We start from the raw sequence: 16,790 nt of genomic DNA on the forward strand, positions 1-16,790 counted from the left end.
GTACCTCCACCCTTCGCCTTTATTACGTCTTGGCCGAACTCTGCTGGTGTAGATTATCTCTCTAATTTTATTTGAAACGCCCTGATATTATAATTTAAAGTATTTGCATAAAAGGTATTATCCGGAGTATATTTTTGGTAGGAGAGTAACTTTTCATATCTGTTATTAGCATAGGTATTACGAAACTCGAGCTTTGTTCCGGCGAAGTATCTGAAATGACTAAGATTCGTTACATTACAACGTTACTACGCTGAATTAGAAAAGTTATGCAATAAATGGTTCCCACGTTTATAGGCAGCGGGGAGTTCACATGCGTGCTAGTGTAGCGCTTTAATTGGAGGATGGATGGTAACTGTAGTACTGTACAGATACTGAAATTCAGCGAAATGATAAATTTCCCAAGCAGGGCAACGACCGTGATGCAGGTTCGCGCTGGACACCCATCCTACACCTATCCCTACGGTCCATAAGATGCCGATAACAACGCATAATAATAATTACTAAAAGATGACCACTAAAGTACCTTGATAAAATAATTATAATCTCCAAGAATTATTACATCTTTCCCTATCTTTCTATGTCAATCGCAATTTAATTCTCGTCCACATATGGACGTAACTTTTACTTATAAATCAATTTCTTTAATTTCGACTACAACAGTTAGCGTTATACACAAAAGTACACGCAACCGTTCTCATCGAAGACTACAACAACGGAGAGCTCAACCATTCCGTCTTGATGAAATCATCAGTTAATGAAATAACGCCATGGCAATCCAGACAGCGCCTAGCCCCCTCCCTGCCGTAGTCGATGCATACTCACTGACGGGAAAAGAATCGCAACACGAAGGTGTTGTCAAAAATAAACGAAAGTTGATAGGCTTGTTTATACATCCGAAAGAAGAGATATATTGAAATATGGCGACAATCGAATAAGAGTGGTGCTAGTGGCGCCACTATGAGAACGCAAATCGGGTTGGCTTTAGATTCGTGCTGTAACTGTTATGAGCATATATTACGTTCGAGATTGGGCTAGTGAGTTGATGTTAGTGAAGAATGTCTTTGAGACAACAACTATGCCATTATCAGCAGTTCACTGTGTTTGAACGATGTCGTGTAACAGCGCTACAAAAAGCTGGACGTTCGTTCCACGATATCGCAGAAAGACATGGCAGGAATGTAGCCATTGTACATGATTGCTGGCATCGGCGGTCACGGGAAGGTACGGTGGCAAGAAGCCCAGGCTACGCACGGCGAAGTGGCACTACCGGCAGGGAATAACGTCGTGTTCATCGCACGGCTCTGGTGCATCGTACTGCATCTGCAGCAGTAATTTGAGCAGCAGCTGGCACCGCAGTGACACAATGAACTGTTACAAACCGGTTACTTCAAGGACAGCTCCGAGCCAGACGCTCTGTAGCGTGCATTACACTGACCCGACACCACCACAGTTTGCATCTTCAGTGGTGTCACGCAAGAGCTCACTGGAGAAAGGAGTGGAGGCCTGTTGTGTTTTCAGATGGCAGTTGGTTCTGCTTCGGTGCCATTAATGGCCTGTGTTGGTTAGGAGAAAGCCAGCTGAGCACCTGCGAGCAACAAGTCCGTGGCCTGGAAACACTAGACTTTAACCTGGAGTTATGGTCTGGATTGTGATTTCGTATGTCAGTAGGAGCACTCTCGTGATTATCCCACGCACCCTGACTACAAATTTGTATGTCAGTGTGTGATTCGACATGTTTTGCTGCCGTTCATGAACAGCATTCGAGGGGTGTTTTCCAGCAGGATATCTCTCACGCACATATCGCTGTTGTAACGCAACATGCTCTACAGGAGGGCTTCCCAACCTTTTCAGCTGGCGGACCCCTTCTTCAGTCGAAAATCCATGGCGGACCCTTAGTCAGTCAAGAGTACAGTTACTTTAAATTTCAGAGCGAAAGCCATGGGAACTGAAAGCTTCTTAATGCAAGTGCCATGTTCGCAATGACCCCCCTCTCCCCCCCCCCCCCCACCCGAAGTATCAATAGTCTTCGGTTTAGAGATGAATGAAAACAACTTGAAGGTCAAAAATCGACTTATGAAATAGGTAGTGCACTGGCAAAGCAAGTTTAACATTTAATGATGCTTGGGGCTGCATACGTGCCAGCGAGTGCTGTGATTGGTCGACAAAGCTCGCTCCGCTCACGTGTAAAAGGTTACAGCGCATCTAGCGCCGTGAGTCGGCTCACAAATGACCCCATATTGTTGCGTAACAATCAGAGAAGCCGCATTCTCCGGCACTAAACTGTGTATGCGTTCTCACTTAGGAACCGCAAAGGCTGCTTGGGAATACAACCTGAAGTAAAAGTACACGTTTTTCACACGAACAAAGGTGATGAATTTGATTTTCACATTTTTATTCAATAATTTTACTCATTATTTTACACGATTTGATGAAACGTGGCCGCGGACCACCTAGAAAGAGCCGGCGGACCCCTAAGGGGTCCGCGGACCACGCTTTGGGAAGCCCTGCTCTACAGAGTGCCGTCGTGATGCCTGGCCTGCTCGATTACCAGACCTGTCTCCAGTCGAGCACGTGTGCAGCATCGTCGGATGACAACTCCGGCGTCATCCACAACCAGCATTAACTGTCCCTGTATTGACCTACCAAGTGCAACAGGCATGGGGCTCCATGTCACAAACTGATATCCCGCACCTGTGCAACACAATGCACGCTCGTTTGCATTCAACGTTTTGGCAGTTACGTCGGTTGTTAACGTACCGGCATTACACATTTGTAATGCCATAACTCGCGCTTACGTTAACCTGTGATCTTGCAAGGTTAATCACTTAAATATGTTACCTTGACATAGTTATTCCTGAAATTTCACTACTATGCATTACTTTTTCCTTAGGGTTTCGACTTTTCTCCATCGGTGTACGTAATATCTTTTGTGCGAATTTCACGCTTGGGACAACATTAATAAACAATAATCATATTTGCAATACAACAATGGATGGTACAGAAAGGGACAGTACAAAAAGGAATAATACACTGGGGACATTTCCAGTGAGATGTCTGAAAGTTTGTTGAGGACTGACAGCCCCTTCATCCTCAAGAGCCGACACAAGGAAAGATAGCTGTGTTGGAGCGAAATCGACGTTCTAACTCGTCCCAGAGGTGTTGCACTGGGCACAGGTCGTGGCTCTGGGCAGGCCAGTCTATTCCAGCAAAGTTATTATTAACAAACCATTGCCTCACAGAGGCTGTCTTATACAGTCATCGTCTCCAATCTATTTCTCTACTGTACTCAGTACACAATTTTGCGGAATGCGTTCAGATCCTTCCGAATTTAGCGTTTTCTTAAGCTTAATAAGAGAACCACACCCAAACAACTAAAAACTCCCTCTCATCATGATTTTAACCATGCTGGTAATTGGCCCTAGAGTGTGTAAATTCTTCTCTGAGAGAAAGAGTGCACCATGGAAGGGCAGCTTGCGTGATGCTGACAGCCCTTCACGATCCAGTTAAGTGCATGTGTTAGTTGCTGTTAGGCGTGTTAATTATGCAAATGCAATTAACCGATAACGAATCTCCAACACAAACTGGCAATTTTATTGTACTGTATTAACTTCCCTTAGTAAAAAGCTTCATCTGCAGAAACTTATTCGGATTGCGTAGGTCTGCTATACTTTCGCACGGAAATCTGGAAGCAACTTAATGGCGTGCAGGTTGATACCGTGTACCCAGTTTTTCTAATGTGCTTGCTTTCTGTTGGGTAGAAAAACAAATCAGGTCCTATTCTCAAAAATACGTGGCCAGAATTAAAAAGAGTTTTTCATATACAGAACACAAGTGCTGTGTGCCTGCGCACAACACAGAAGTAAGCAGCTTCACTTTTGGTATTGCCTCCAGAGAATGCTATCTGTTTTTAATGTCTAGTCCACCGACAGCAACTCTGTTGGGGATGTAACATAGATACCACTGGACAAAGAACAAAAATTTGGCTTAAATGACGTATAAACAGCATAAAAGTGTAATTTAGTATACTTTCCCACTGAACCACCTCGCTCTACGTTAAAAGAAGAATCATCCAGATTGACTCAATAATTTTAAGTTGTGCTTAAACACAGAGTAGGTCTTCCTAATGACCATTAACATTTCGATTCTCTGCAACAGCATCGTTAATTTCGTACTGCAAGCTGACATACCCTTGATATGTGTAGACGTTACTATGCAAACCGGTACAAAGTGGATCAACACCTTGTGACAGTTCGAAAATTGATTTATAGATGCAGTTCGAGAAGCCAGCTTGATAATTCAACCACAATTGCAAAGGGAATAACTATAAACGTCTCGTGCAATGGATCCTTCAATACCGTTGTAATACACCAGCTGTTACCGGTTCACACTGGATAGTGAAACCGAGTGGAGCAAGCATACCGTGCTGGAAGCCTGCCTCCAGTGTTTCCACAGCCCGCAATGCTGGCTGGCTGGCGTGGCGCTGCTCTTTCAGGCTCCTCAAAACGTTGTCACGCCTACGTAGTCGTCCTATAAGAGAAAATGTGGGAAGTAACACGCCATTCACACCTCCCATTCTCCTCTAATCAGTCGGGGGAAAGTCGCTGTGATTATTGGCAAATGTCCTCTCCATGAAAAAAAGGCCCCTCAAAATGTGAATTCCGTTACATGTACTTGAAGTTTAAATACATTATGTTCACTTGTTACTGAAAAGGGGTGGCAGAAACTGACGAAAAACCATACATCTGTAAAAAGTTCCTAAAAGGAAGAAAGGTTTTCTAAGTAATATGCTAACATTGCAACGGAATATACTGCACGAAACAAACTTTATTAAGTGTATTTATTACTTAATTAATTTTTTTAAACAGTATACCGCATTTTCCAGCGATCATCAGAGTTCACTGATTGATTACTAGAAATAGGAGTACAGACTGGTATCATGGAATCATCAAGAGCTGTTGTAAAGGATATTTATTGATAGATAACTAGTTCCGATCAAACGCCAATCTTCAAGTCACGAATCAATAGATGGGCCGTTCGCGACAAATACGTAACTACTTTTAAGTGCAGCATCTATAGCATACTCCTTTTTCATTATCTTACGCATTGCCGATCGGTCCTCAAGTGCAAAAATCGACAGTCCATTGTTGTGCCAAATCAAGGACATCACATACATCCATGCCCGAGGCAGGATACGAACCTGCGACCGTACCAGCAGCGCGGTTCCGTACTGAAGCGCCTAGAACCGCTCGGCCACAACGGCCGGCTAGAAATAAGAAGAAACTTCGTTAAGACTTATGAAGGCTCTTACTTTGGTCAAAAATGTGTCCTTTGGTCAGAAATACAATTTTTAATATTTTTCTAGCAACTATGAAAAGATCAGGTAAGAGTAAAATTGAGTTTAAGAGGGGCGTGAAAGAGTTAATTATAGCCATCACGCACATTAAAATGTATACGTTTACATGTTTCTCAAAATTATTATCTTAATTTTTATATGAAAGAGTGATCCATTTCTTCGCCTTGTACCACAACCTTGGTGACCACTTCATTAGGATCTGTACAATGAAATTAACCATATCAGTTGTGTAAAATGCGTGTTCGGTATTTTGTTTTCATGAAGTGTTCCACGTCCACAACCACCTCACTATGGACCTGCGAACGAAAAATGAGTCTGATGTAATCTAATCCAAGTATACTGAATCACCGGAATGCAATGCTGATAAAGAACTTTCTCGTTAATGGTATGTGTTCTCCGTAACTAGTGCAGGAACTTATCAGTGAGGAAGAGAGTTTATAGGTTGATGTTTCATCGATAGCTCAATTGGACGAGCACAGTTAATGGAATAGTAAGTGTTGTTATGTAAGGAGCTACGTCATCATTCGCCACATGTAGTAGAAACCACAGGAAACCCTGTCCTATCAAACGTGAGTGAATTATCAGAACGACTGTGTCGTCTCACTTTATCTGCATACATTTCCGTTTCCGCGGAGAATTCGAACGCAGGATCAGTTTATCGTTCTCAGAATTACATGAACAAAAGGTGCACCGTTAAACACAGTTATAAACGGCACAAAGAAAGTACACAGGAGAAATTCAGTCTTCGAAGAGAGTTCTATAAATAGAAACTTGTCCATAGCTTTACGTGTAGGTCTGTGATAAGACCTGCATGTATATTCATTTTTGTACTTGCAGTCCGAGATGACTAATGTGGCCGATAAGACGGCTAACTCGTACCTTCCGCTGACAAGCGAGTCGCCTGCAGTCAGTGATATCTGGATAAACACTTCCGCCTAATCGCTTGCATTCTGCAGCACTTGAGATTAGTGCCCGCCAGTGCCTTGGCTATTCATACAACTTACTCGGCACTATGATGAAGATAAGGGGCGTAAAGCTGAACCAAGCCTTTTCTTTCCCGGGCTATGAACGCCGACTACTGCTCTCTTTGTGAGGTTTCTAACCACATTGTTCATTTTAGTCTTCATTTAATTCCGTGGTGAAGAAAGCGCTTGACGAGTTCAGAGAAGTTGGTTTTCACTGCTGGTTGCCCATCAGTTGCTCCCCTGAGACTCCCTCCACCCAAAGCTCGGAGTTAGAAGAAGTTATAAAATCAAGCCTCAGATTCCTCGAAGAACCACTAAAAGCCGATCAGCAGATGTCCATAACCCTATGTTGGGTCAGTGAGTACACAGACGATGTGCAGTTTTCAAATTTTCTTTGTTTTAATCGTCTTCTTGTGTTTATTTGGTACAATTTAAGTAATTTAACTGTGACCTTTTCTTAAACACGAAATCATCTCAGGCTATGAGCAGTATGTCTATCGAATAACTCAACACGTCTTGAAGAAATCGCTAGAAGCATTGGACAGCGCTTATTTTCAGTCTGTTAACGGGGCTGTACGTTTTCTACGCACACGCTGTACATGCTATGTGGTTCACTCCAGCGTCACCGTAAGTACGTATCACTGACAAGCCACGCAAGTATTTCATTTGTTTGGGTTTGCATTAGCCTGAATATCAATAGGACAGAATTCTATCAACGAAGTAAAACAGGCCGGCCCGAGTGGCCGAGCGGTTCTAGGCGCTATAGTCTGGAACCATGCCCCCGCTACGGTCGCAGGTTCGAATCCTGCCTCGGGCATGGATGTGTGTGATGTCCTTAGGTTAGTTAGGTTTAAGTAGTTCTAAGTTCTAGGGAACTGATGACCTCAGAAGTTAAGTCCCATAGTGCTCAGAGCCATTTTTGAAGTAAAACATACAGAAATGACATTTTTTAATGTGTTATCTTCTATTACATACCATCCGTCAAGTTCCAAGAGTTGCCCAGAACTACTCAATATCTTGTACCGAATACTACTAATATTTGCTCTCCGTAAAAATTTAACCTTCTGTTATTCTCCCTGTTGACATGTTATCTAATTTTGGAAATCAGAACAGATATCCAATTAACCAATCTCTCGCTGTGCTTTTAGTATTCCATAGAACTCTCTCCACTTCCGATCCTTCAAATGCCTGTTGAAGTGTCTTTCATTGAGTCTGCTATCAAACGTTTTCCACAATGCTAACCGATTTTCATCAGTTACAGGACAGTTACGGAGCAATTACTCAGTTTCAGGTGCTGACGCAACATTCGAGCATCCTTAAGTTAATAACGTGCCTTGTATGACTAATGTGGCTTATGGACACTATGTCAAGACTCTGAAACTTACTGGTTGCTCAGTAACTAGTATTGAACTGAAAATGTTCTACATCTGAAAGGAACAGGATGTTGTCGTGGAAAAATTGGGGTAGCAGACTACAATTAAAAAGTTTATAAGCCTTGAATTATTGTGCGATTTTCTCTCCTTGAGCCGGCCGAAGTGGCCGTGCGGTTAAAGGCGCTGCAGTCTGGAACCGCAAGACCGCTACGGTCGCAGGTTCGAATCCTGCCTCGGGCATGGATATTTGTAATGTCCTTAGGTTAGTTAGGTTTAAGTAGTTCTAAGTTCTAGGGGACTGATGACCACAGCAGTTAAGTCCCATAGCGCTCAGAGCCATTTGAACCATTTTGAATCTCTCCTTGATAGAGTTTTCATAAATGCTTGCTGATTTGGTTTTTGTTTTGTCTGTTCTTTTCTCATTATCGTACTACCGTAACACATTTCAAGAGCTTTAATTTTTGTTGGCCTGCCGGTGTGACCGAGCGTTTCTAGGCACTTCAGTCTGGAGCCACGCGACCGCTACGGTCGCAGGTTCGAATCCTGTCTCGGGCATGGATGTGTGTGATGTCCTTAGGTTAGTTAGGTTTAAGTAGTTCTAAGTTCTAGTGGACTGATGACCTCAGATGTTAAGTCCCATAGTGCTCAGAGCCATTTGAACCATTTTGAATCTCTCCTTGATAGAGTTTTCATAAATGCTTGCTGATTTGGTTTTTGTTTTGTCTGTTCTTTTCTCATTATCGTACTACCGTAACACATTTCAAGAGCTTTAATTTTTGTTGGCCTGCCAGTGTGACCGAGCGTTTCTAGGCACTTCAGTCTGGAGCCACGCGACCGCTACGGTCGCAGGTTCGAATCCTGTCTCGGGCATGGATGTGTGTGATGTCCTTAGGTTAGTTAGGTTTAAGTAGTTCTAAGTTCTAGTGGACTGATGACCTCAGATGTTAAGTCCCATAGTGCTCAGAGCCATTTGAACCATTTTGAATCTCTCCTTGATAGAGTTTTCATAAATGCTTGCTGATTTGGTTTTTGTTTTGTCTGTTCTTTTCTCATTATCGTACTACCGTAACACATTTCAAGAGCTTTAATTTTTGTTGGCCTGCCGGTGTGACCGAGCGTTTCTAGGCACTTCAGTCTGGAGCCACGCGACCGCTACGGTCGCAGGTTCGAATCCTGTCTCGGGCATGGATGTGTGTGATGTCCTTAGGTTAGTTAGGTTTAAGTAGTTCTAAGTTCTAGTGGACTGATGACCTCAGATGTTAAGTCCCATAGTGCTCAGAGCCATTTGAACCATTTTGAATCTCTCCTTGATAGAGTTTTCATAAATGCTTGCTGATTTGGTTTTTGTTTTGTCTGTTCTTTTCTCATTATCGTACTACCGTAACACATTTCAAGAGCTTTAATTTTTGTTGGCCTGCCGGTGTGACCGAGCGTTTCTAGGCACTTCAGTCTGGAGCCACGCGACCGCTACGGTCGCAGGTTCGAATCCTGTCTCGGGCATGGATGTGTGTGATGTCCTTAGGTTAGTTAGGTTTAAGTAGTTCTAAGTTCTAGTGGACTGATGACCTCAGATGTTAAGTCCCATAGTGCTCAGAGCCATTTGAACCATTTTGAATCTCTCCTTGATAGAGTTTTCATAAATGCTTGCTGATTTGGTTTTTGTTTTGTCTGTTCTTTTCTCATTATCGTACTACCGTAACACATTTCAAGAGCTTTAATTTTTGTTGGCCTGCCGGTGTGACCGAGCGTTTCTAGGCACTTCAGTCTGGAGCCACGCGACCGCTACGGTCGCAGGTTCGAATCCTGTCTCGGGCATGGATGTGTGTGATGTCCTTAGGTTAGTTAGGTTTAAGTAGTTCTAAGTTCTAGTGGACTGATGACCTCAGATGTTAAGTCCCATAGTGCTCAGAGCCATTTGAACCATTTTGAATCTCTCCTTGATAGAGTTTTCATAAATGCTTGCTGATTTGGTTTTTGTTTTGTCTGTTCTTTTCTCATTATCGTACTACCGTAACACATTTCAAGAGCTTTAATTTTTGTTGGCCTGCCGGTGTGACCGAGCGTTTCTAGGCACTTCAGTCTGGAGCCACGCGACCGCTACGGTCGCAGGTTCGAATCCTGTCTCGGGCATGGATGTGTGTGATGTCCTTAGGTTAGTTAGGTTTAAGTAGTTCTAAGTTCTAGTGGACTGATGACCTCAGATGTTAAGTCCCATAGTGCTCAGAGCCATTTGAACCATTTTGAATCTCTCCTTGATAGAGTTTTCATAAATGCTTGCTGATTTGGTTTTTGTTTTGTCTGTTCTTTTCTCATTATCGTACTACCGTAACACATTTCAAGAGCTTTAATTTTTGTTGGCCTGCCAGTGTGACCGAGCGTTTCTAGGCACTTCAGTCTGGAGCCACGCGACCGCTACGGTCGCAGGTTCGAATCCTGTCTCGGGCATGGATGTGTGTGATGTCCTTAGGTTAGTTAGGTTTAAGTAGTTCTAAGTTCTAGTGGACTGATGACCTCAGATGTTAAGTCCCATAGTGCTCAGAGCCATTTGAACCATTTTGAATCTCTCCTTGATAGAGTTTTCATAAATGCTTGCTGATTTGGTTTTTGTTTTGTCTGTTCTTTTCTCATTATCGTACTACCGTAACACATTTCAAGAGCTTTAATTTTTGTTGGCCTGCCGGTGTGACCGAGCGTTTCTAGGCACTTCAGTCTGGAGCCACGCGACCGCTACGGTCGCAGGTTCGAATCCTGTCTCGGGCATGGATGTGTGTGATGTCCTTAGGTTAGTTAGGTTTAAGTAGTTCTAAGTTCTAGTGGACTGATGACCTCAGATGTTAAGTCCCATAGTGCTCAGAGCCATTTGAACCATTTTGAATCTCTCCTTGATAGAGTTTTCATAAATGCTTGCTGATTTGGTTTTTGTTTTGTCTGTTCTTTTCTCATTATCGTACTACCGTAACACATTTCAAGAGCTTTAATTTTTGTTGGCCTGCCAGTGTGACCGAGCGTTTCTAGGCACTTCAGTCTGGAGCCACGCGACCGCTACGGTCGCAGGTTCGAATCCTGTCTCGGGCATGGATGTGTGTGATGTCCTTAGGTTAGTTAGGTTTAAGTAGTTCTAAGTTCTAGTGGACTGATGACCTCAGATGTTAAGTCCCATAGTGCTCAGAGCCATTTGAACCATTTTGAATCTCTCCTTGATAGAGTTTTCATAAATGCTTGCTGATTTGGTTTTTGTTTTGTCTGTTCTTTTCTCATTATCGTACTACCGTAACACATTTCAAGAGCTTTAATTTTTGTTGGCCTGCCAGTGTGACCGAGCGTTTCTAGGCACTTCAGTCTGGAGCCACGCGACCGCTACGGTCGCAGGTTCGAATCCTGTCTCGGGCATGGATGTGTGTGATGTCCTTAGGTTAGTTAGGTTTAAGTAGTTCTAAGTTCTAGTGGACTGATGACCTCAGATGTTAAGTCCCATAGTGCTCAGAGCCATTTGAACCATTTTGAATCTCTCCTTGATAGAGTTTTCATAAATGCTTGCTGATTTGGTTTTTGTTTTGTCTGTTCTTTTCTCATTATCGTACTACCGTAACACATTTCAAGAGCTTTAATTTTTGTTGGCCTGCCGGTGTGACCGAGCGTTTCTAGGCACTTCAGTCTGGAGCCACGCGACCGCTACGGTCGCAGGTTCGAATCCTGTCTCGGGCATGGATGTGTGTGATGTCCTTAGGTTAGTTAGGTTTAAGTAGTTCTAAGTTCTAGTGGACTGATGACCTCAGATGTTAAGTCCCATAGTGCTCAGAGCCATTTGAACCATTTTGAATCTCTCCTTGATAGAGTTTTCATAAATGCTTGCTGATTTGGTTTTTGTTTTGTCTGTTCTTTTCTCATTATCGTACTACCGTAACACATTTCAAGAGCTTTAATTTTTGTTGGCCTGCCAGTGTGACCGAGCGTTTCTAGGCACTTCAGTCTGGAGCCACGCGACCGCTACGGTCGCAGGTTCGAATCCTGTCTCGGGCATGGATGTGTGTGATGTCCTTAGGTTAGTTAGGTTTAAGTAGTTCTAAGTTCTAGTGGACTGATGACCTCAGATGTTAAGTCCCATAGTGCTCAGAGCCATTTGAACCATTTTGAATCTCTCCTTGATAGAGTTTTCATAAATGCTTGCTGATTTGGTTTTTGTTTTGTCTGTTCTTTTCTCATTATCGTACTACCGTAACACATTTCAAGAGCTTTAATTTTTGTTGGCCTGCCGGTGTGACCGAGCGTTTCTAGGCACTTCAGTCTGGAGCCACGCGACCGCTACGGTCGCAGGTTCGAATCCTGTCTCGGGCATGGATGTGTGTGATGTCCTTAGGTTAGTTAGGTTTAAGTAGTTCTAAGTTCTAGTGGACTGATGACCTCAGATGTTAAGTCCCATAGTGCTCAGAGCCATTTGAACCATTTTGAATCTCTCCTTGATAGAGTTTTCATAAATGCTTGCTGATTTGGTTTTTGTTTTGTCTGTTCTTTTCTCATTATCGTACTACCGTAACACATTTCAAGAGCTTTAATTTTTGTTGGCCTGCCAGTGTGACCGAGCGTTTCTAGGCACTTCAGTCTGGAGCCACGCGACCGCTACGGTCGCAGGTTCGAATCCTGTCTCGGGCATGGATGTGTGTGATGTCCTTAGGTTAGTTAGGTTTAAGTAGTTCTAAGTTCTAGTGGACTGATGACCTCAGATGTTAAGTCCCATAGTGCTCAGAGCCATTTGAACCATTTTGAATCTCTCCTTGATAGAGTTTTCATAAATGCTTGCTGATTTGGTTTTTGTTTTGTCTGTTCTTTTCTCATTATCGTACTACCGTAACACATTTCAAGAGCTTTAATTTTTGTTGGCCTGCCAGTGTGACCGAGCGTTTCTAGGCACTTCAGTCTGGAGCCACGCGACCGCTACGGTCGCAGGTTCGAATCCTGTCTCGGGCATGGATGTGTGTGATGTCCTTAGGTTAGTTAGGTTTAAGTAGTTCTAAGTTCTAGTGGACTGATGACCTCAGATGTTAAGTCCCATAGTGCTCAGAGCCATTTGAACCATTTTGAATCTCTCCTTGATAGAGTTTTCATAAATGCTTGCTGATTTGGTTTTTGTTTTGTCTGTTCTTTTCTCATTATCGTACTACCGTAACACATTTCAAGAGCTTTAATTTTTGTTGGCCTGCCAGTGTGACCGAGCGTTTCTAGGCACTTCAGTCTGGAGCCACGCGACCGCTACGGTCGCAGGTTCGAATCCTGTCTCGGGCATGGATGTGTGTGATGTCCTTAGGTTAGTTAGGTTTAAGTAGTTCTAAGTTCTAGTGGACTGATGACCTCAGATGTTAAGTCCCATAGTGCTCAGAGCCATTTGAACCATTTTGAATCTCTCCTTGATAGAGTTTTCATAAATGCTTGCTGATTTGGTTTTTGTTTTGTCTGTTCTTTTCTCATTATCGTACTACCGTAACACATTTCAAGAGCTTTAATTTTTGTTGGCCTGCCGGTGTGACCGAGCGTTTCTAGGCACTTCAGTCTGGAGCCACGCGACCGCTACGGTCGCAGGTTCGAATCCTGTCTCGGGCATGGATGTGTGTGATGTCCTTAGGTTAGTTAGGTTTAAGTAGTTCTAAGTTCTAGTGGACTGATGACCTCAGATGTTAAGTCCCATAGTGCTCAGAGCCATTTGAACCATTTTGAATCTCTCCTTGATAGAGTTTTCATAAATGCTTGCTGATTTGGTTTTTGTTTTGTCTGTTCTTTTCTCATTATCGTACTACCGTAACACATTTCAAGAGCTTTAATTTTTGTTGGCCTGCCGGTGTGACCGAGCGTTTCTAGGCACTTCAGTCTGGAGCCACGCGACCGCTACGGTCGCAGGTTCGAATCCTGTCTCGGGCATGGATGTGTGTGATGTCCTTAGGTTAGTTAGGTTTAAGTAGTTCTAAGTTCTAGTGGACTGATGACCTCAGATGTTAAGTCCCATAGTGCTCAGAGCCATTTGAACCATTTTGAATCTCTCCTTGATAGAGTTTTCATAAATGCTTGCTGATTTGGTTTTTGTTTTGTCTGTTCTTTTCTCATTATCGTACTACCGTAACACATTTCAAGAGCTTTAATTTTTGTTGGCCTGCCGGTGTGACCGAGCGTTTCTAGGCACTTCAGTCTGGAGCCACGCGACCGCTACGGTCGCAGGTTCGAATCCTGTCTCGGGCATGGATGTGTGTGATGTCCTTAGGTTAGTTAGGTTTAAGTAGTTCTAAGTTCTAGTGGACTGATGACCTCAGATGTTAAGTCCCATAGTGCTCAGAGCCATTTGAACCATTTTGAATCTCTCCTTGATAGAGTTTTCATAAATGCTTGCTGATTTGGTTTTTGTTTTGTCTGTTCTTTTCTCATTATCGTACTACCGTAACACATTTCAAGAGCTTTAATTTTTGTTGGCCTGCCGGTGTGACCGAGCGTTTCTAGGCACTTCAGTCTGGAGCCACGCGACCGCTACGGTCGCAGGTTCGAATCCTGTCTCGGGCATGGATGTGTGTGATGTCCTTAGGTTAGTTAGGTTTAAGTAGTTCTAAGTTCTAGTGGACTGATGACCTCAGATGTTAAGTCCCATAGTGCTCAGAGCCATTTGAACCATTTTGAATCTCTCCTTGATAGAGTTTTCATAAATGCTTGCTGATTTGGTTTTTGTTTTGTCTGTTCTTTTCTCATTATCGTACTACCGTAACACATTTCAAGAGCTTTAATTTTTGTTGGCCTGCCGGTGTGACCGAGCGTTTCTAGGCACTTCAGTCTGGAGCCACGCGACCGCTACGGTCGCAGGTTCGAATCCTGTCTCGGGCATGGATGTGTGTGATGTCCTTAGGTTAGTTAGGTTTAAGTAGTTCTAAGTTCTAGTGGACTGATGACCTCAGATGTTAAGTCCCATAGTGCTCAGAGCCATTTGAACCATTTTGAATCTCTCCTTGATAGAGTTTTCATAAATGCTTGCTGATTTGGTTTTTGTTTTGTCTGTTCTTTTCTCATTATCGTACTACCGTAACACATTTCAAGAGCTTTAATTTTTGTTGGCCTGCCGGTGTGACCGAGCGTTTCTAGGCACTTCAGTCTGGAGCCACGCGACCGCTACGGTCGCAGGTTCGAATCCTGTCTCGGGCATGGATGTGTGTGATGTCCTTAGGTTAGTTAGGTTTAAGTAGTTCTAAGTTCTAGTGGACTGATGACCTCAGATGTTAAGTCCCATAGTGCTCAGAGCCATTTGAACCATTTTGAATCTCTCCTTGATAGAGTTTTCATAAATGCTTGCTGATTTGGTTTTTGTTTTGTCTGTTCTTTTCTCATTATCGTACTACCGTAACACATTTCAAGAGCTTTAATTTTTGTTGGCCTGCCGGTGTGACCGAGCGTTTCTAGGCACTTCAGTCTGGAGCCACGCGACCGCTACGGTCGCAGGTTCGAATCCTGTCTCGGGCATGGATGTGTGTGATGTCCTTAGGTTAGTTAGGTTTAAGTAGTTCTAAGTTCTAGTGGACTGATGACCTCAGATGTTAAGTCCCATAGTGCTCAGAGCCATTTGAACCATTTTGAATCTCTCCTTGATAGAGTTTTCATAAATGCTTGCTGATTTGGTTTTTGTTTTGTCTGTTCTTTTCTCATTATCGTACTACCGTAACACATTTCAAGAGCTTTAATTTTTGTTGGCCTGCCGGTGTGACCGAGCGTTTCTAGGCACTTCAGTCTGGAGCCACGCGACCGCTACGGTCGCAGGTTCGAATCCTGTCTCGGGCATGGATGTGTGTGATGTCCTTAGGTTAGTTAGGTTTAAGTAGTTCTAAGTTCTAGTGGACTGATGACCTCAGATGTTAAGTCCCATAGTGCTCAGAGCCATTTGAACCATTTTGAATCTCTCCTTGATAGAGTTTTCATAAATGCTTGCTGATTTGGTTTTTGTTTTGTCTGTTCTTTTCTCATTATCGTACTACCGTAACACATTTCAAGAGCTTTAATTTTTGTTGGCCTGCCAGTGTGACCGAGCGTTTCTAGGCACTTCAGTCTGGAGCCACGCGACCGCTACGGTCGCAGGTTCGAATCCTGTCTCGGGCATGGATGTGTGTGATGTCCTTAGGTTAGTTAGGTTTAAGTAGTTCTAAGTTCTAGGGGACTGATGACCACAGCAGTTAAGTCCCATAGCGCTCAGAGCCATTTGAACCATTTTGAATCTCTCCTTGATAGAGTTTTCATAAATGCTTGCTGATTTGGTTTTTGTTTTGTCTGTTCTTTTCTCATTATCGTACTACCGTAACACATTTCAAGAGCTTTAATTTTTGTTGGCCTGCCGGTGTGACCGAGCGTTTCTAGGCACTTCAGTCTGGAGCCACGCGACCGCTACGGTCGCAGGTTCGAATCCTGTCTCGGGCATGGATGTGTGTGATGTCCTTAGGTTAGTTAGGTTTAAGTAGTTCTAAGTTCTAGTGGACTGATGACCTCAGATGTTAAGTCCCATAGTGCTCAGAGCCATTTGAACCATTTTGAATCTCTCCTTGATAGAGTTTTCATAAATGCTTGCTGATTTGGTTTTTGTTTTGTCTGTTCTTTTCTCATTATCGTACTACCGTAACACATTTCAAGAGCTTTAATTTTTGTTGGCCTGCCAGTGTGACCGAGCGTTTCTAGGCACTTCAGTCTGGAGCCACGCGACCGCTACGGTCGCAGGTTCGAATCCTGTCTCGGGCATGGATGTGTGTGATGTCCTTAGGTTAGTTAGGTTTAAGTAGTTCTAAGTTCTAGGGGACTGATGACCACAGCAGTTAAGTCCCATAGCGCTCAGAGCCATTTGAACCATTTTGAATCTCTCCTTGATAGAGTTTTCATAAATGCTTGCTGATTTGGTTTTTGTTTTGTCTGTTCTTTTCTCATTATCGTACTACCGTAACACATTTCAAGAGCTTTAATTTTTGTTGGCCTGCCGGTGTGACCGAGCGTTTCTAGGCACTTCAGTCTGGAGCCACGCGACCGCTACGGTCGCAGGTTCGAATCCTGTCTCGGGCATGGATGTGTGTGATGTCCTTAGGTTAGTTAGGTTTAAGT

General features: G+C 43.4%; 1 protein-coding gene and 1 non-coding gene across 3 annotated transcripts in view; one reads left to right on the forward strand and one right to left on the reverse strand.

Annotated features, from left to right (window-relative positions):
- LOC124612475 (band 3 anion transport protein) overlaps positions 1 to 16,790 on the reverse strand; it is an 860,143-nt gene that overhangs the window by 249,912 nt on the left and 593,441 nt on the right. The window lies entirely within an intron of this gene.
- Trnas-gga lies at positions 7,052 to 7,135 on the forward strand. Its single transcript is given in 2 exon segments — positions 7,052 to 7,091; positions 7,101 to 7,135. It is a non-coding gene; the product is annotated as a tRNA-Ser (tRNA).

The sequence above is a fragment of the Schistocerca americana genome, chromosome 4, assembly GCF_021461395.2.
Source record: "Schistocerca americana isolate TAMUIC-IGC-003095 chromosome 4, iqSchAmer2.1, whole genome shotgun sequence".
Classification (NCBI taxonomy): domain Eukaryota; kingdom Metazoa; phylum Arthropoda; class Insecta; order Orthoptera; family Acrididae; genus Schistocerca; species Schistocerca americana.